The following is a 21,722-nucleotide window of genomic DNA, read 5'->3' on the forward strand; positions in this document are numbered from 1 at the left end:
GATGGCTAGCGAAACCAAAAGGGTTTTATAAATGCAATCACTGTTGTATCTGTAAATTTTCGAGTTGAGAAACGAAAACCTTCCATAATAAAACTGGGAAAGAATATACTATTAAAGAAACTATCAATTGCTCAACCACATTCATAATTTGCTTGATTGAGTGTCAATGTGGACATAAATATATAGGAAAAACCAAAAGGCCCCTAAGAATAAGAATACAAGAGCATTTAAGAAGTATTCGCAATAAACAGGATTTTCACTCTATACCGAGGCATTTCAATAAATTCCACAACTCTAGTCTGGATCATTTTAGTTTTAAGGGTATTGAACATGTTACAGTATGTAAGAGGGGTGGCGATCTCGATAATGATCTAGCTAAATGTGAAATGTACTGGATCTACACTTTGGACACCCTCAACCCGAATGGTTTGAATGAGGGTTATGGGTTTCTTAATCTCAGGGTTTTTACCTAGGTATATGGATTTTATATACAATATTCTTATTATTCTCTTTTATTGTTATGTATTACATTTTATATATAGTCTTTTTATATATTTAGAAAAACGATTGTCGTAGACAAGGGCACTCTCCATAAAAAAAATCGTTGTTTATTAAGGCTATGTATAGCCATGATACAAGAGAATGTCAATCTTCCAAAATATTAATCTAAATGATTGTCGTCAATGTTTCGGTCCCTGGCGTTGCATGGAAGCAGGTGTTTTCGGTGCACTGAGCAGTTGCAGGTTCCTTCTCTGTTCCTTGTTGATACTATTGTGATTGATGTCTCAATAATCTTTTGAATCATGTATGATGTATTGTCCTGAGGAAGGTCCGTCAAGGACCGAAACGTTGACGACAATTATTTCGATTTATATTTTGGAAGATTGACATTCTCTTGTATCACGGCTATACATAGCCTTAATAAACAACGATTTTTTTATGGAGAGTGCCCTTGTTTACAACAATCGTTTTTCTATTTTTGGATCCTAAAAAATCCTTGTGGCACCCCTTTGTTGGCTTGCTAAGAGTGGTGTGAGTGCAAGTCCTCTGCATCTATATATATATATATATATATATATATTATATATATTATATATGTATTTTTATTAACATCTATTTTTATATTAACATTTATTTTGCTAATGGGTTCTTAGATCTCATACTATTATATTTTTAATATGTAAATTTTAGTCATTTATTTGTGTCTGTTTTATATTTATACTTAATTGATATTAGTATTCCTGCCCTCCAGCTTAAGGAAATCTCTGGCACTTATCACCTCAACCATGTGTTGCACGTTCATACTTACTATATTTGCCATTAGAGTTCAGTGCAACATGTCCTATATGCTATGGAATCATCAAAGATGACAGCCACCATGGACTACAGAAACATGGCCACTGCGTATAAGATTAGCCATATTACCACTAGAGATAGAATGACCATTCCCCTATCGACTGCATGATTTGTTATGCAGAGACTAAAGACACGTAGACATGAATTACAGCCGCAAGCCCCAAATTGAGAGCTCCGGATAAGACATAAGGCCTGATTCAGACCCGCTCGCGAGCGTTATGCGCTCGCAAGCGGGTCGATGGTGGCCCAGTGCGCATGCGCACGACGGAGCCGGCTCCGTCGTGCGCATGCGCGAGACCAGTATAACGACGGGCAATCCATCGCTCCGGGTCTCGTACCAAAGGGGGCGTGCTGTCGATGTTGAGTGACAGCACGCCCCCTTTGGTGGGCGGGCCGGGGGGTGGCTGCCCAGACGGAGGCGTTCCCATGGGAACGCCTACCGTCTGGGGCCGGCCCCACTGACATCACAAGTGATGTCAGTGGGAGTGCTTTCGACTCTGTTAGAGCCGAAAGCACTCTGTGGCTTGCGGCAAAGAGACCCTACCACAAGGGTCTCGTCGCAAGCCCGATGGTCGCAATGGTCTTGACCATCGCGACCATCTTCCTGGCCGCTCGCTATAGCTGTGGGTGGTTACCCACAGCTATGCGAACGGCCCGGAGGCCGCTCTGAAAATCAAGACGACGGCCCTGATTCAGAGCGAGCGCTCTGTCAGAACTCTGAATCCGGGCCACAGTTTGCAATGCTGACATAAGCACGCGAGATGTGTGAGGTCTTGCGCATGCGCATACACGGAGACCAGATGCCGATTGGAAGCCTGTTGCACCACATTGAACTATGTTTTTTTCTTATTTTCTTTTTATCTTTTGAGACACATCGTGAGGGTCGTTATGTGAGGACACTTCAGGAATCATCCTAAAGACTTTGGGCCTGATTCAGACCCACTTGCGAGCGGCTGTCCGCTCGCAAGTGGGTCGATGTTATGCACTGAGCATGCGCACGACGGAGGGAGCTCCGTCGTGCGCATACACCAGACGCGACGAGCGAAGGAAAGTCCTTCGCTCGTTGTGTCCGATCAAAGGGGGCGTGCTGTCAATGTTGATTGACAGCACGCCCCCTTTGGTGGGCGTGCCGGGGGCGTGCCTCCCTGACGGGGGCGTTCCCACGGGAACGCCTACCGTCAGAAGCCGGCCCACTGACATCACTAGTGATGTCAGTGGGAGTGATTTTGGCTCTGATAGAGCCAAAATCACTCCTGAGCTTGCGGTTGAAAACCTCAACCGCAGGCTCCGGCTCGCAAATTCGATGGTCGCGATGGTCTCGACCATCGCGGCCATCACAAAGCACGCTCGTATAGCCTGTGGGTGGTGACCCACAGCTATACGAGCGTCCAGGAGGACGCTCCATGAAAATGGAGCCCGGCCCTCATTCAGAGCGTGCGCTCTGCTCAGAGCATACGGCTCTGAATGAGGGCCTTTGTGGACTATTATCCTTGAACTTCCTCTCTGAACATTGTTATTTGTTTGGTACACTGAAGGCGTCTGTCTTCCACATATCTATTCACTATTTTACTGATGGTTTACTGAATAGATCATCCCTGGGAAGTAATTGGCTGCCACCTTTAATAGGGAGGGTTAATTTCACTTTTATTTCTTATTCAATTAATTGTTTTGTATATATGCCTGTTTGAGCTTTGTGCACCGCTTATATTATTGACTTATGAAAAAAATATATATTTAATTGGTAATGGGGCAACATATAAATGGATAAAATACAAATGGCAATGTGCTTATTAAAGGCAGTTCATAAACACAAATATGTATAGTGAACAAGATAACTGTAAATTATTATAGGTAACTCATATTCATATGCATATGAAAAAATGTGAACCAAAAATGGAAAAGAGTGAACAAACTGTTCCGGTGTATCCACTAATAAAGTCGCTTATTGTCCAATTCAGTCTGGTCCTTTGTTAGATATGTATACAAACTAGGGGTGAGCGGGTTCGGATTTCTGAAATCCGAACCCCCCCGAGCCCCCCCGATCCGAGGCAGATCTGAGTCAGGCTCGACTTTTCCCGCCTGACTCGGATCTGAAATCGAGCCAAAACGTCATCATCCCGCCTTCCGGGTCTCGCGGGTTTTGGATCCTATATAAGGTACCCGCATCGGAGCCATTTTCTCACTCGGCTGTGGACAGTGAAGAGGGAGGGTGGGAGTTAGGGCTGGCTGGGCTGTGTAGTGTAGTGTAGTGCAGAGTAGTGTTGTGCTGTGCTGTGCTGCGCTGTGCTGCTGTTGTCCATAGGGGCTGTGTCCATTACTTCAAAGTCCATAGGGGCTGGCTGTGTTGTGCTGTGCTGCTGTTGTTAATAGGGGCTGTGTCCACTACTTCAAAGTCCATAGGGGCTGGCTGGACTGTGTTGTGCAGTCAGTTCTCCATAGGGGCTGTGTCCACTCCAAAGTCCTGTGCAGTGTCCCAGTCCTAAAGGGGTGCTGTAGTGTTGTCCAGGGGGTGCTCTGTCCATCAGGGGTGCTCCCCACAAGTGCTAAAAAAATAATATTTTTTCTGTGTTTGTGAATTGTGTGCGCAGTAGCCGCACGTGCATCAACAAAGTAGTGCCAAGAGAGCGCCTGTGTCATAAGAAAAGGGCCGGCTGGCTTGACCGTTAAAGGGTGCTGTAACCCTCAAAGTACACTCCAGTCCAAACCAAAAAAAAAATATTTTCTGTGTTTGTGAATTGTGTGCGCAGTAGCCGCACGTGCATCAACAAAGTAGTGCCAAGCGTGCGCCTGTGTCATAAGTAAAGGGCCGGCTGGCTTGACCGTTAAAGGGTGCTGTAACCCCCAAAGTACACTCCAAACCAAATAACAAAATATTTTTTCTGTGTTTGTGAATTGTGTGCGCAGTAGCCGCACGTGCATCAACAAAGTAGTGCCAAGCGTGCGCCTGTGTCATAAGTAAAGGGCCAGCTGGCTTGACCGTTAAAGGGTGCTGTAACCCCCAAAGTACACTCCAAACCCAAAAAAATATATATTTTCTGTGTTTGTGAATTGTGTGCGCAGTAGCCGCAGGAGCATCAACAAAGTAGTGCCAAGCATGCGCCTGTGTCATAAGTAAAGGGCCGGCTGGCTTGACCGTTAAAGGGTGCTGTAACCCCCAAAGTACACTCCAAACCAAAAAAATATATATTTTCTGTGTTTGTGAATTGTGTGCGCAGTAGCCGCACGTGCATCAACAAAGGAGCAGCGCCAAGCGTGCGCCTGTGTCCCATAAGTAAAGAGCCGGCTGGCTCATTTCTTAAAGGGTGGTGTAACCCACAAAGTGCTCTACTCTCCAGCAAAAATAAAAAAATATTTTCTGTGTTTAGCCGCACGTATATATCAAATCGATATAACATAAATGGAGGACCAAACTTTCTCCGATAAAAATAAAATAGAGAAAGATCAAGAACCACTTCCTCCTAGTGCTGAAGCTGCTGCCACTAGTCATGACATAGACGATAACATGCCATCAACGTCGTCTGCCAAGGCCGATGCCCAATGTCATAGTAGAGGGCACATACAATCCCAAATGACAAAGTTCAGGAAAATGACCTTGAAAAAAACATTTAAATCATCTGAAGAGAAATGTAAACTTGCCAATATGCCATTTACGACACGGAGTGGCAAGGAACGGCTAAGGTCGATCCCTAGTATGTTCATGACTAGTGGTTCAGCTTCACATGACGATGGAAGCCCTCCTCCCACTAAAAAAATCAAAAGAGTTAAGCTGGCAAAAGCACAGCGAAGAACTGTGCTTTCTAAGAAGTTATCACAAATCCCCAAGGAGAGTCCAAGTGTGGTGGTGGTTGTGATGCCTGACCTTCCCAGCACTGGACGGGAAGAGGTGGCTCTTTCCACCATTTGCACGCCCCCTGCAAGTGCTGAAAGGATCACCCACAGTCCACTTGCTGATATGCAAATTGAAGATGTCACTGTTGAAGTACAACAGGATGAGGATACTGGTGTAGCTTGCGCTGAGGAGGAAGTTGGCGAGGAGGATTCTGATGGTGATGTGGTTTGTTTAAATCAGGCTCCGGGGGAGACAGTTGTTGTCCGTGGGATGAAAAAGCCCATCACGGTCATGCCTGGGCAGAAGACCAAACATTCCACCTCTTTGGTCTGGCAATATTTTTATCCAAATCCGGACAACAACTGTCTTGCCATATGTACCATATGTAAAGGTGAAATAAGTAGGGGTAGGGACGTTAACCACCTAGGAACATCCTCCCTTATACTGCACCTGCAGCGTGTTCATAATAAGTTACTGTCAAGTTCAGAAACTTTGGCTAAGACCATAAGCAGTCCAGGGACACCTAAATCCCGTTGTCCTGTTGTATCCAAGCGCCTGCAAACCACACCGTCAACTCCCTCCTCGTCAATTTCCTCCTTAGTCAGGATCGGAAGTAGTCCTGCAGGCCATGTCACTGGCATGACTGACTCTCCTATCCGGGATTCCTCCGGAGGATCCTGCATTGCTACGCCTCCTGCTGCCGCTGCTGCTGTCGCTGCTGCTGGGAGTCGTTCATCATCCCAGAGAGGAAGTAGGAACACCACTACTTTTACTAAACAATTGACCCTCCAACAGTCCTTAGCGAGGAGGATGAAGTACGACAGCAGTCATCCTGAAGCAAAACGTATAACTGAGGCCTTGACTGCTATGTTGGTGTTAGACGTGCATCCGGTATCAGCCATTAGTGCAGTGGGATTTAGACAATTGATGGAGGTAGTGTGTCCCCGGTTCCAAATCCCGTCTAGATTCCACTTCACTAGGCAGGCGATACCGAAACTGTACAGAAACGTCAGAAAAAGTGTCCTCAGTGTCCTGAAAAATGCCGTTGTACCCAATGTCCACTTAACCACGGACATGTTGACAAGTGGAACAGGGCAGACTAAGGACTATATGATTGTGACAGCCCACTGGGTAGATGTATAACCTTACGCAGCAACAGCAGCAGCATCACCAGTAGCAGCATCTCAGAAACGCCAGCTCGTTCCAAGGCAGGCTACGCTGTGTATCACCGGTTTCAGTAAGAGGCACACCGCCGACAACCTCTTAGAGAAACTGAGGGAAATCATCGCCAGTGGCTTACCCCACTTAGACTCTCCTGGGGATTTGTGATATCTGACAACGCCACCAATATTGTGCGGGCATTACATCTGGGCAAATTCCAGCACGTCCCATGTTTTGCTCACACAATAAACTTTATTGGTGCAGAATTTTCTGAAAAGCGACAGGGGCGTGCAGGAGATGCTTTGGGTGGCCCGAAAAATTTCTGCCCACTTTCGCCATTCAGCGACTGCATGCCGAAGACTGGAGCGCCAGCAAACACTCTTGAACCTGCCCCGCCATCACCTGAAGCAAGAGGTTGTGACGCAGTGGAACTCAACCCTCTATATGCTTCAGAGGATGGAGGAGCAGCAAAAGGCCATACAAGCCTATACATCCACCTATGACATAGGCAAAGGAGGGGGTATGCACCTGACTCAAGCGCAGTGGAGAATGATTTCCGTGTTGTGCAAGGTTCTCCAGCCCTTCGAACTTGCCACACGTGAAGTCAGTTCAGACACTGCCAGCTTGAGTCAGGTCATTCCCCTCATCAGGCATTTGCAGAAGCAGCTGGAGAAAGTGAAGGAGGAGCTAAGACGGAGCGATTCTGCTCGGCATGTGGGACTTGTGGATGAAGCCCTTCATTCGCTTTGCCAGGATTCCAGGGTGGTCAATTTGTTGAAATCAGACCACTACATTTCGGCCACCGTGCTCGATCCGAGGTTTAAAGCCTATGTGATGTCTCTCTTTCCGCCGACACAAGCCTGCAGAGGTGCAAAGACCTGCTGGTGAACACACTGTCAGCTGAAGCGGAACGTGACACGTAAACAGCTCCTTCTTCATTTTCTCCCGCAACTGGGGCTTCCAGGAAAAAACTTAGCTATCCTAAGCAACCCGCTGGCGGTGATGCAGGGCAGGCAGGACCAAGTTTGGACATCTGGTCCGGACTGAAGGACCTGGCAACAATTTCTGACATGTCTACTGTCACTGCATATGATACTGTCACCATTGACAGAATGGTGGAGGATTACATCGGTGACAGCATCCAAGTAGGCATGTCAGACAGTCCATACCTGTACTGGCAGGAAAAAGAGGCAATTTGGAGGCCCCTGTACAAACTGGCTCTATTTTACCTGAGTTGCCCCCCCTCCAGTGTGTACTCCGAAAGAGTGTTTAGTGCAGCCGGGAACCTTGTCAGCGAAAGGCGTAGGAGGTTGCTTCCACAGAATGTGGAGAAGATGATGTTCATCAATATTAATTATCAGCTCTTCCAGGGAGAGAAGAGCCTCCAGAACGTACAGAGGGACCTGTGGTGGTGGATTCCAGTGGGGACGAGTTAATACTCTGTGAGGATGAGGATGTACACAACACTGAAGAGGGTGAGGAATCGGTGGATGAGGAGGATGAGGATGACATCTTGCCTCCGTAGAGCCAGTTTGTGCAGGGCCAGATTAATTGCCAGCTTGTTTTGTGGGGGCCCAAACGAACCAATCATTTCAGCCACAGTTGTGTGGCAGACCCTGGCGCTGAAATGATTGGTTTGTTAAAGTGTGCATGTCCTGTTTATACAACATAAGGGTGGGTGGGAGGGCCCAAGGACAATTCCATCTTGCACCTCTTTTTTTTCTTTGCATTATGTACAGTTTGGGGCCTAGTTTTTCCAATTGCCATCCTGTCTGCCACTGCAGTATCACGCCTAGATGGGTCTCGTGTTTGTGCCGCCCACTCGTGTCGCTTAGCATAGTCATCCAGCTACCTCGGTGCAACCTTTTGGACATAAAAACACTATTGTGAGGTGTGAGGTGTTCAGAATAGACTGGAAATGAGTGGAAATTAAGGTTATTGAGGTTAATAATAGCATAGGAGCAGAAAAACCTACAAATTCTGTGATTTTAGTGGTTTTTATGCTTTTTTTCAAAAAAATACAGATCCAAGACACAAAACCCGGAAGGGTGGTTTTGGCAAAACCAATCCAGATCCAAAACACGAAGAAAGATCCAGATCCAAAACCAAAACACAAAACACGAAAAGTGGGCGGTGCACACCCCTAATACAAACTGGTGCTAATGGAGACCACCACTCATAAATTAAGGCCAAGGCCTGAGCCTTTCCTTGCCACTATATGCGGTGAATGGCATATTATATTTTTCTGCAATTAACTTTTTGTTTATTAGAGGAGTTGTTTTCTTTACCACTGTAACATATTGATTTTTGGATTTCAGATGCCCTGACACTTTAGTAGATGACGTTAAAAGACTATTATCGGGTTCGTCATGATGACTGGTGGCAGCAGCTGCAGCGCTATCATTTGCTTGCTGCTTCTGCTCTTCTCTCAAATAACAAGTATTCATATTATTGAGTTATCAAAGAATACACAGACATAGTACAAAAAACAATAGAAGAAATTATTTATTTATATTCAACTTTTTTAAAAGCGCAGTTCAGTTGACACTGTGCAGTCACAGCAATTATATGTACGTGAACAAAATGCACTGGGGACAGCACACAGATGTAGTACAAACAACAATAGAAATACATATTTTTTATGCACTTTTTTAAATGCACAGCTCAGCTGACACTCTGTGCAATCATAGCACTTATAGGTACATGACAAAACACACTGGCGGACAGCGCACAACAATAACAACAATAGAAGAAACTATTTTTTTTCAACTTTTTTAAATACGCAGCTCAGTTGACACTGCAGTCACAGCAATTATATGTATGTGAACAAAACGCACTGGGGGACAGCGCACACAGGTTAAATAAACAAAAAAAGTAACTTCGTTTGTTTTACTTTTTGCGCAAATGACACCTGCAGAGTCGCACTGCATACATCACAGTGGGGTATGGACTGCGAAGTCACAGTGCAGCACCACAGTGTGACAGACTACTATAATGATTCCTGCACTATAACAGTAATAACAATGATTTGCAATCTGCCTGTACTGTAAATCTAGCTTGGCCAATATTAACAGTTTTTAACACTAAGGGGACTGAACTGGACACAGCACAACAGCAGCCACTGGAGGTGGAGAGACTGGACACAGCAGCCACTGGACACAGTGAGTTGATGGACACAGCAGCAGCCTCTGGACACAGGGACAGGAGTAGATATAGTACAGCAGCAGCCACTGCAGGTGGAGGGGATGGACACAGCAGCACAGCAGCCACTGGACACAGGGAGTGGATGGACACCGCAGCAGCCACTGGACACAGGGACTGGAGTGGACACAGCACAGTAGCTGCCACTGGAGGTGGAGCGGATGAACACAGCACACCTGACACGTTAGCCAAGACTGAAGTCAGTGTGAAATGGCAACCGAATCACCAGGGAAGGACTTATATAGAATCCAAAAGCCGCAAGAATCTGACTCCGGGATGATGATGATGTTTTGCCTCCATTTGGAATCCGAGCAAAGTGGGAACACCTGAGCCTCCACTTGGATTCACTCAGATTGGGTAAGTTTGGTTTAGCCAACACATCACTCATTATTAATATATATATATATATATATATTAGTATATACAGGGTAGTTTGTCCCAGTCTCTTATGAATGAGACTATTGCATTCTATGGAAGCTTGCAGACTCATGCTAAAGATGGGGTTAATTCCTCACATATCCCTGCACGCAAAACATAGCTTCACAGGTGGGTCACATGAGTTTGGATGTTCAGCTACAGTAGTTAATGCTTGGGAGGAAGCATAAGTAGCTGGTCTTGTGTTGGGGACAGGGTGATGGATGCCGAGTTAGTTGACCGATGACTAGAGAGGAGGACCACTGTCTAGTCAGTGACATTGTTGCGGGGATGCTTTTGCTGATGTGATGCTGGAACCAATGATGATGCTATATTCTGTACCATCCTGACAATCCTCACAATCCTGAATCACCAGTAATATAAAATAGTGGTTACTCAGATCAACTTAATGGACTTTCATGCAGGGGTGCATGAAAGGAAGAACAGAAGAGGTTTATTCTAGACTAGAAAAAAAGCAAAAAATGTTCCACAGCACACTGCAAAAGACCAGCAATAAGATTAGGATACTACATGATAGTAGAAATCCAGAGATCTTTGTTGCATATATTTGCAAAGATATGTTTAAGCCATCCTGACCGCGTCAAGGCTTCTAATGCTACATGATAATAGCACCCACTTTGGGTCATATAATTGCATACTGTAATACCATATGAGCATATACACTAATACTGTATATCTAAGTTGAGAGCCAACTCATCACGAGGCACCCCAGAATCCTCCAAATAGCACAGTGCTGTGCCCAGTGTCTCTCTCATATCACCCAGTCAGCTCACAGTTTCTTTCTTATATTGGTTCCGGCTCTATTCCATCTAACCATCTGTCTGCAGTTGACACATCCTTTGGGCCCATCTGCTGACCATGGCTCCTCAAATCTTGTAGATAAGGGGCATGAACAATGAACATCAGTATTTTTCGACAAAGAAGCATAAATCTCATTGCTGCCTCAGTGGATACTGCAATTAGCTTCCATGGTGTCTGAAATGGCTCCATGCAGCCTGGGCAGTCACTTGAGAACTGAAATACGTGTCTCAACACTCAGCTTCCTGGACCAGGCCCAATCTCCTGTGATGTCATATGTGATGAAGGCTCAGGGCAGTGGGGCCAGCTCAGGGCACATTAGTGCAATGTTACACCAACAGGATGTCTCACTGATGTAGCCAGTCAAAGAGAAACAGGGACTGGACCAGAATTGACTTTCTGCAATCTATCCAATTTTTCCTGTATAAGTATTATCTGAGCCTGCATCTCATTACCCCTCTGATATGGAATCTATATTAGGCCAATTTAGGCCTAGATTTATCATAGCTTGGAGAGATCTAAAGTGGGAAGAGATAAAATACCAACCAATCAACTCCTGACTGCCATTTTTCAAACACAGCCTGTAAAATGACATAGGGATAAGTTTGCCAATGAATCCGATTCACTGGACATCTCCAAAACGTTTTGAATCGATTTCAGGTGAATTGTTGGATTTCATACAAAAAAGACCAATACGATTGTAATTCTAACACGTTTTTACAAATATTCCTATTGCTCGTGAGTCCTTTCAGGCAGATGGTAAAATTCAAAATAAAATTTTTTTTTGACAAAGCTCAATAGTCTGTTTCTGCCATGTTTAAATCATAGACAGTGATGCAGCTGCGTCTGTCTCCTTTTATAAGTGTCATAATTAAGGCTAGATGAATATAAAAACTTACCACATCCAAACATGCTATTGATTGGTGTTTAATGATTTTGTGATTTGAGAAGTGATTTAGATACGATTTCATAAGAATGTTTATTAGTAAATCTATGATTTGTATATGTGTCAGTGCTAAGGGTTCGAGGTTTGGGGGTGTAAAATCTCAGTTGTTGCTGCTCTTGTGGGTTTGGAGCCGCATCCCGGCCTAGAGAGGCACAGAGACACCATCAGTGTATTGTGGTGCCGGTCGCAAGCCAATGAGTGCTTGTGGACCGGCAGCCCATCAGCGGAGGCCACATTACAATGATGGCAGTACTGACAGTTCCCCAGCGTGTGGTAGTCCCATCCCGCACCACCCCAAGCTAAAACACCGCACAGCCCTGGCAGGTGAGAAAAGGGAGATGGGGCCTTACTGTGGCTTAACGTAACAGAGGCCTTACTGTGGCATAATATGTAAGGACCCTTACTGTGGCATAATGTGGAAGGGACCTTACTGTGGAATAATGTAAAGGGGGTCTTACTGTGGCATAATGTAAAAGGGGCCTTACTGTGGCATAATGTATATGGGGCATTACTGTGGCATTATGTATATGGGGTATTACTGTGGCATAAATGTATAAGGGGCATTACAGTGGCTTAATGAATAAGGGGCATTACTGTGGATTAATGTGTAATGGGCATTACTGTGGCTTAATGTGTTGTAAGGGGCATTACTGTGTTACATAATGTGTTGTAAGGGACATTACTGTGGCAAAATGTGTTATAAGGGTCATTAATGTGTGGCATAATGTGTTATAAGGGGCATTACTGTGTCACAAAACCACACACCCTTTTCGTCATCTATGTTGTATTTTTTTGGGGGGGCACCAAATTATGGCCTTGCCCTAGGTGACAAAAATCCTAGCTTCGCCCCTGTCCAGTGGAATGTATTCATGTGCCGATCAGTTTGGGGCTGAAATAAAAGTGAATGAGTGCTTGAAGCAGTGGCACATTTAAATACATAAACATGTTTATAGTCTTTAAAGACATTTTTGTGAGAGAGTTTTGAAGTGCAGTCTGGTTCCAGTGTCTGTGCAGGCTGCTTCTTACCGCAGCTGTGATCGTCCCGGCAGTTACTTCCTGCTTTACCTCCAGCACATTCCTTGGGCGGAGCTTATTTCCCCTTCATGCTAGGGACCTTGAAGTGACGTGAGTGAGGGTGAGTTCCATGCCCATTAAGGCCACCTAAAGAATATAGTTGTCCCCACCTAAAGAAGAATGTTGTCCCCTCGCGGTCGCTGCGTTCGCCATGCTTTGGGCTCGGTGGCTCGCTACGCTCACCACAAGGTTATATTCACCCTCTATGCCCACTTGGATGGTAGCGAATGACGCTGGACACTGGCAATGACGTCTGTGTCCTCTCCGTGAAGTCGATTTAGACATTACTACATTTCATGCCCCAATGCCACTTTTTCAAGGATGTTTGCTGCTCAGTATGTTCCTTCTTTTATATTAAAAATTGTATTGTTCCCTTTAGAAACTGAAAATTGATACCGGAAGTTGTGAAAAGAGCAGTAAGCTCATAGAGATTTATCGTTACTTTAAAAATAGAATAAAACAACAAGAGGGGGTCAGTTTACTAAGGGTTGATTTTCAATTCCATTCTATGTTGTGGTAATTTTGAGGTGAGTTGGTAGTGATTTTGACAATCAGGTATTTAATAAAAACAAAACCCACTCAAAATCCCCAGAAGTTCAACTTCACACACAAATAGAACTTAAAATAGACCATCGGTACATCCCCATAGTCATAAGTAGAAAAAGCTTATTTACTAACAGTCGATTTGGAAAAATAGACCAAAATTCCACCCAAAATCATCATTTTCAATAGAATCATCAAAAACAGCACTATTTGATTTTAAATCATGTAAAATTATCAGAAAACTCAATATGATGGAAAAAACATGGAAGTGAAGCATGGGGGCACTCTGGCTGTATAAATCAGGCATTTAAAGGCATAGCTATTACTTTTTAAAAATTGTGGATATGCAAATTAGCACTGAGATGAGGGTGTTTGTGGGTAATACAGTGCATGTGACATGTTTTGGCCAATAGGAATGCTTTTGTATAATTTTGTGTTTATTTTGGGTCTAGTTTGGTTTCTATTGAGGGTGAATATATCATATTTAGAACTTCAAATAGAAACCAAGGCACCATCGAAATCAGAATGGAGACCAAAATTGACTGTTAGTACACTATCTATTTTGAATAAAAACACTGTGGTTGAATTTTTTGGGGTGTTGGCTCTATTTTGGTCGATTTTAAATGGAACCAAAACTGACTTTTAGTACATTTACCCCCAGGAGTCTGCTTTCCCACGCATTTGTTGGTAATAAATACTTTTTATCTATTGAGGTACCACTTATTTGTATAATGTTAAATTAAGGTGAATGTAGATTTAAAAAAAGAATTATAGGAATGCATTGAGTTCTGTATCAATATTCAGGTCCAAGGGTTCAAAAAGTTTTCAGATTATAAATCCATTTTCAGTATTATGGTATGGCAGGGGGACCCCAAGCTGTGTGTCTTCCTGCTATAGTATAAGCCACCCGGCTGGTCAGCCCGATGCTGGGTATTGAAAAATCAGGGGGACCCCACACCGGTTTTCCCACTATTTTTCCAGTACAAGACTAGTCTAAGAGGTCCTGGTTGGTTATAGATTTAGGGTCGGGTTCACACACATTTTTAAAAATCTTTTACACCTACGAAGCCTGCACAGATCATAGTGATCTGTACAGTGCTTCGGAATGTACAATTTTGCCATTGGTTTTGAACTGATAGATTAAAACCAACGGCATGTAGAGCAGTAAAAACTGACTGACCTGCATGTCGGATTTCAATTGAAGCTGAAACGGATGATAAATAGCCAGTATTTAGACACAATCAAGCTGTTGACAATGGTCTGTTTCATTTGGTTTAGAAAACTACCACAAACCAACCTTTAGTAAATTTACCCCTAAATCATCTGAATGAATTGTGCCAACTTTTGCATTGTGATACCAGCAATTTGCCATCAGTTACATTGGATTGCTTCTTTATTATAAAATATTTTTTTATAGGTTGAACTGACGGTGTCTCCTAATTTTTTTATTCACCGCTTCATATGGCAGAGCAATTTCTGAATAAAAACCTTTATATTTCTTATTTAGTAGAGGCGAATGTCAATGCTTTCTCAAGAATAATAGTTCTATATATTGTATAATAAAGCATATTCACCTTTGAAAATAAAAGCAATCACTTTTCTTTCTTGGTGGAGCTGAGCTGTCAGTAGAATTCTACTTTGAAGTGAAAATATTGAGTTAACGATATTAATCATAAGAACATGCATTATATAATCAACAGTGTCTTATAATAGTTAACACAAATATAAATAAATTATATATATTTTTATAGTAGATGAATAGATATCTTTGTATGTTGATGTTGAGATATGTTCTTGACAGTATCATATAATTTTTTATAATCAATTAGTCGGTGAACTGTAATCCAGGCTCTCACACTCTAAAGGTGCCCACACATATAACGATGTGCACACGATACGATTTTATGGCCAATTTCCTCATGAACTTTCACGGGAGCTCCCTTGCCGTCGTGATCACGATTTGGGAAAAAAGACACCCAATCTGTCTTATGATCTCATGATCTATCGGATCGTACGCATCGTGAGATTGGACATAACAAATCGTGAGTTGAAAAAAAAAATAAAACAGGCTCTTGACTATTGGAGGGAAATTTAAATAGTCATAACAATGGGAGGGGCTAGCTTGGGAGTATAAAAAAAGCAGGCACCCTAAACTCTGTACATTCTGCTCTGCTACTAGATGAGGCTAGGTGTATTCCTGCTGAATCCTGTACATTGCTACTGTGCTCTTTGTATTTGGCTTGCCTTATACAAAGTTTATTCTACCTGCAAGTGTGTGCTACCTACCTGCATTCTATCCTGTTTCTGAATTCTGTACTGATGCGTCCCTATCAGTATAAAGTGTTGGTCGCTGAAGCCGGGGTCCGGGAGATTAGGAAGAGGGCCCAGCGAAGAAGGACGAGAGCATGCTGGACCAAGGAGTGGCTGCTACAAAGGGATACCCGCTCTCACATGTCCCTGCTGATAGAGATCAAGGAGAACAACCAGGAGGACTATCGGAACTACCTGCGCATGGATGACGCCAGCTTCCAAGAATTGCTGCATCTGGTGAACCCCACATCAAGAGACAGGACACAAGGTGGCGGAGGGCAATCCCTGCTGAAGACAGACTGGTGGCTACCCTGAGATACCTGGCTACAGGAAGGTCACTGGAAGACCTAAAGTTTGGGACACTCATCTCACCTCAGTCCTTGGGCGTCATCATTCCGGAGACCTGCAAAGCCATCGTAAAAGTGCTACAGTACCAGTATTGCAAGGTAAGTTAAAAAAAAACACCACACATTGGTTTCTTGTGCAAAGAAATTTTTTACTCAACATAAAGCAAGAAATTGCCTTCTTTTAGTACAATGTGCACTGACCTGCAGGCAACTGAAAGTGTGCACTAAACTGTGTGCAAAATACTTTTTTATTACAACTTTACAAAAGAACATTATCACCAAATTTTATGAATCCCAATAGGTAGCTGGCTGTATGTAATAGGGTGGGTCAGACGCCAGTTTGAACAGGCCAATACACACATGGCACAAGTACACATTGTGGCCCCGGCTTCCAGCTATGTGTACTTGTGCCATGTGCGTACGACCTTGTTCAAATGGCGTCATCACCACCCTATCCCATGCAGCAAGCACCGATTGGAATTCATAAAATTTGGTGACATTAAAAGCAAGTAAAAAAAACAACCAAATTAAATATCACCAAATTTTATGAATCCCAATAGGTAGCCGGCTGTATGTGATAGGGTGGGTCAGACGCCAGTTTGAACAGGCCAATACACACATGGCACAAGTACACATTGTGGCCCCGGCTTCCAGCTATGTGTACTTGTGCCATGTGCGTAGTGACCTTGTTCAAATGGCGTCATCACCACCCTATCCCATGCAGCAAGCACCGATTGGAATTCATAAAATTTGGTGATATTACAATATAGAAAAAATTTACATCTCTGTATATTGGGGAGACTCATCTGCTGCATCCAGCAGAGCATTATACAAGGTGGTGCTGGTGCCTGGTGGGGGAGTAATATCTAACTGGGCAGGGGGGGGCGGACATACCTATTTGGGGCAGGGGAAAATAGCATTGGATCTGCAATGTATGTCGAATTTGAGATATTTTTGCTCATACAACGACTCAAGAGGTCGTAGTTTAACCGTAAAAAATTTCGTTGGATATATGCATCCAGATTTCTCAATGTGCTGTTCATATGAGCTGTGAAATCATCAATTGCATCTGGGGGTTTCTGCAGCAGCCGTTCTGTGTTTTGTAAAAAATGGTCCTCTCGTTCTGTAAAATTCTCCTTTCTGCCTTTTTTTTTCTTTTTTTGGGGTTGTTTCGAAGATGAGGGTCCAGGTGGAACTTGACTTTCCACTTGTGTGCTATTCTCCGGATCACTGTCGCCACCGAGCAGACTGAGGTCCGGTGTTGATGTTAAATCAGGGTCTTGGGTGGGAGTCTATATAGGGAAAAAAGATATAAAAAATATTATAGTCATGTTTTAACATCTTTTTTCCTATTTTTACAGTTTCCTAACACCGTGGAGGAGTGGACCAGCATCGCGGAAGATTTTGAACAACGTTGGAATTTCCCTAACTGCGGAGGAGCCATCGATGGGAAACACATCCGCATCAACCCACCTGCCAACACCGGATCATATTACTACAACTACAAAGGATTCTTCAGCATCGTTCTCATGGCAGTGGTGAATGCAAACTACGAATTTCTGTTTGTGGATGTCGGCAAGAATGGGCGTGCTTCAGATGGTGGGTCCTTCAAAAAGACGGCTTTCTACCAGAGACTCGCCAACAAAACCCTCAACCTGCCCTCACTGGACCAGACAAAGCACGGCCTAAATTACGTTTTCGTTGCAGACGAGGCTTTTGCATTACATGAACATGTGATGAAGCCATTTGCACACAGGGGCCTGACCAGAGAGAAAAGGATATACAACTACCGTCTATCCCGGGCACGGCGCATTGTGGAAAATGCGTTTGGAATAATGAGCAACCGCTTCCGCATTTTCCACACCACCATCAATCTACATGTGGAGAAGATAGACTGGGTCATGATGGCGTGCTGTGTGCTGCACAACTTTCTGCGAAGAAAATCTACTCAATGAGGACCAGTCCCAGCTAGACCAGAAGATGTAGGACCCCTGGAGGACATTGAACATTTGACATCTGTGTCTGCACCAACAACTACAACAACATCCACCGCACGTGCCAAAGAAGTGAGGGAGGAGTACATGACCTATTTCAATGGACCAGGTGCTGTACCATGGCAGGAGGACTGTCTGTGAACTACTGACTAAATTGGACATTTGGGATTTAACAACAAAAACATTAAGGATTTTGGTTTAAACTGTGTCACTACTTACCAAGCCTTCCGCAACCTCCTCATCTCCCTCACGCTCCGACATCAAGATGATTGATTCCCTTTGAGGCTCTTGTTCACTGATGAATTACATCATTTGGTAGTACCACAGCGCAGGAGTATATATTTCATCTGTAGCCGCTCCTGATTTTTTGGAGTCATCCACTTTCTTTTTTTCTTTGATGTATACTGTCCTGAGATTTTGTATCTTTTGCCGTACAATTTTCAGGTCTGCATCAGATATGTATTTTTTTGTATACACCAACAGTTCCTCGAGTGCGGCCAACTTCTGCGACTTATTGTGGTACTTCCGAGAACTGATCTTCCACAGACAGTCTTTCGAGTGCAGGATTTCAATGAATCCTGTAACTAATTCACGTTCTGAATCCATGGACATTATCTATGAATAAGAAAAAAAAGGACATTTAAATATTTGTGTAAATAGTTTTGTAAAATGTAATGTTGTTATAGTTCACATTTTTAATGTTTTAATATTTTCTTTTTTACAGGTTTTTAAAGGTTTGTTAAGGTATTCTAATCATGTTTTCTTTTACAGGAATGTTATGTGTTTATTGCTTGGTAATATAATGTTTTTCTTTGACAGTATGGGTTTTCCACCTTTGGGCCAGTCGTTGTGGTAGAACTACAGATCCCAGGATGCCCTAAAAACAGTTTCAAAGGTGGGTGGCAGGTCATCCTGGAATCTGTAGTTCCACAACAGCTGGAGACCGAAAGGTAGAAGACCCCCAGCTTGAAATATTGTGTGTTTTTAAATGTAATGTATGGTGTTTTTTTGTAAAAAACGTGTTTATTTATTTATTTGAGGTATTACACACATTGGTGGGCAGTGGGGGAGCTTAATGCATGACCCAGTCACCGCCCGCCTCAATACGGCGGGCGGTGGCTGGGTCATGCATTTATTGCCTGGGGGCACACATTGGTGGGCAGTGGGGAGCACATATTGGTGGTCAGTGTGGTTGTATTTAAACTGTACCAATACTCACCAAAAATTGTCCAAAACAAGACTTCAGTGTGCAGGCTCCTCAATGTGCGACTGTCTTGCTCCATACACGATGCTGCACAAGATGGCGATGGGGCGTGTCCAGGCTTCTGTCAGTCAAATTCCGCATTGTGTGATGAATCGTACGATTCATCGTGAGGAAAAAAACCCTCACGATCGGCGTCCATCGGGTTCATGGTTGGCTAATCTGCCCTACAGCACGGCAGATCAGAAGATGCGATATACCACGAGCGGGGACGCGCATCGGCATCGTGCTCGTGAGTATAAACTCACGATTTGTACTTTTTTTACCCGATTCGTCGTCACGATTCGTCGAAATCGGCCAAATCGTTTAAAATGTCGCTATGTGTGTGGGCACCTTAAGGATTCTAAGGGAACCTTAACAGGTTTTCCATCCTGTGTGGAGCACAGGTTTATTTTAAAAGATCCAAAAACAGTACTAATTACACTGGTTAACAAGATGTTTTTAATGGTGCATACACAAGGTCAGAATTGTCTTCAGATCTGAACGATAACGATTTTAAAAATCATTCAGTCGTTCATATCTGAAAGAAAAATCTGACATGTGGGCAACAATGAACGATGAACGATGCGCTTTCCCGTTTGTCAGATAACGATATCTGACATCTGATGTGTTTGTAGTCAGATTTGGTCGATTTCATTCATTTTAATACAAGCTGAAATCGTTCATCTGACATATCTGACCGTGTGTATGCACCATTACTTTTTGATACAAGAGTGAATATAGGAGAATCTAGTAGCATTTTCTGTGCTATATTCCAACATAATTTTAGAATGTCTCTAATCACGTAAGAATTTTGAGTCGGGTAAGGCGGAGCTAATTGTTACAAAAATACATCAATTCAAATATCTCAAAAATATTTAATCACAGCCAAACAGAAAAATTTACAAACAAAACAATATCCTTTCTTCTATTTATATTGGGTGCAAGTTGCATCAAATAATTACATGCTTTTCAGAACAAAATAATTGTAACAATCTGACGGGGGCAAGTGGTTACTGATAAATAATCTATACAAAATATTAATTCATTAGAAAACATTGTTTGTTTATCACAAAATCACATTTGGCATATATAAGGTATATAGACTGATGACAATGTCAGACATCCCTTATCGTCTTCACTGCAGATTTCTGATTTGCAATTAGTGCAAGTATATGCTACTGCATCACCTCTTATGCAAGCAATATGAGCCCACTCTTTACATGCAATACACTAGACCCACTCCTGGCTAGGTTTGCTCTGTCCATGTAGCTCCGCCTCCTGCTCCCAAAGACGTCACTCTCCCTCTCCGGGTAAAAAAATCCCTACTGCTCAAATGCAGCTGGCTGAATGGGGGGGAGGGGGCAGTCTGCTGTGCCACCCCACAGCAAGTGGCGCCCCTAGGCACATGCCTCGTGTGTCTAGTGGGAAATCCGCTACTGAGTATGGGGCACGTTGTTACAAGTAACAAATTGCCTCCAATTTTGTGTAACAACTTGCCCCAAGTGACGTCAGATAACAAAGATGGCCATAGTTCGATTTCCGTGCTTCAAATCACGATGATAATAAATACACTAATGGTCTGTGATTCTAACAAAATTAATGATAAACCCTTACCTTTAACAGTCCAGGCAAGATACGACTGCTAATACTTTGGAACAAGAAAAATTAGTTTGTTTAGGTACCTATTACTTAAACACGTCTGCGTTAGCATAATTTCGCAGATGGAAAGATGTTCAAACTTGTTCCCAGTCACATGAGCCGCAGCAGGACGTGGGTGTGGTTTTAGATTCATTGTAACAACTTGCCTCTGTAACAACTATCCCCTCCTTCCCCTAACAATTAAAGTTTACAAAATTATGTTTATAAACAATACATACATAGTAAACAATTGACTCACTTAAAACTTGGAAGTATAGGATTTTCTACTGTATTTTGCCTCAGGACCATACCTTTTTATAGTGCCAGTAATAGTCAGCAAACATACTTGGACTCTACTTGATATCGCTTTTCCATTACGGAAATATCCTGGTGGATCCGTTCGCCATTTATCGCTGACTGCTCCAAGATTTGCTCGGAAGAAATCCAGGTATGAGTCCAAGAAATGGATTTTCAAAGACATTTTATATCCGAAGGTCTTGAAGGAGTTGTCTGCCTTATACTACCCTAAGAAGTTCTGACAAATACTCTTGAAAGACTCCCATGCAGCTTTTTCAACCTGATTCAACTGACCAAGTGCAATGACTTTTAACCACCACAGACATTCCATTTGTATTCTTCATACTTGATTTTATCTAGCAGTTGATTAATGCTCTCATATATTTCTGTCATATCAGCAGCATGAGCTAGTGGTACTGATTACTCATCATGTCCAAAGTGCATCATCCAGCAGAATGTGACTCAACTGTTTATTATTATGTACCCTTCTTAATTTATACTAATCTTCCCAGAACAGTATTACTAAAGAAAACAATGGAATTTTACTGAA

The 21,722-nt window shown here is 43.2% G+C and overlaps 1 long non-coding RNA gene across 1 annotated transcript in view; it reads right to left on the reverse strand.

Moving 5' to 3' along the window:
* The window catches only part of LOC148505678 (uncharacterized), a 67,352-nt gene extending 45,924 nt beyond the window's left edge, over window positions 1–21,428 (reverse strand). The window contains exon 1 of the long non-coding RNA XR_015869866.1: window positions 21,187–21,428. This is a non-coding gene — a long non-coding RNA (uncharacterized LOC148505678). The remainder of the gene's footprint in view (window positions 1–21,186) is intronic.
* Between the last annotated feature and the right edge of the window lie 294 nt (window positions 21,429–21,722).

The sequence above is a fragment of the Taudactylus pleione genome, unplaced genomic scaffold (assembly GCF_031769625.1).
Source record: "Taudactylus pleione unplaced genomic scaffold, aTauple2 ptg000444l, whole genome shotgun sequence".
NCBI classification, from domain to species: Eukaryota; Metazoa; Chordata; class Amphibia; order Anura; family Myobatrachidae; genus Taudactylus; species Taudactylus pleione.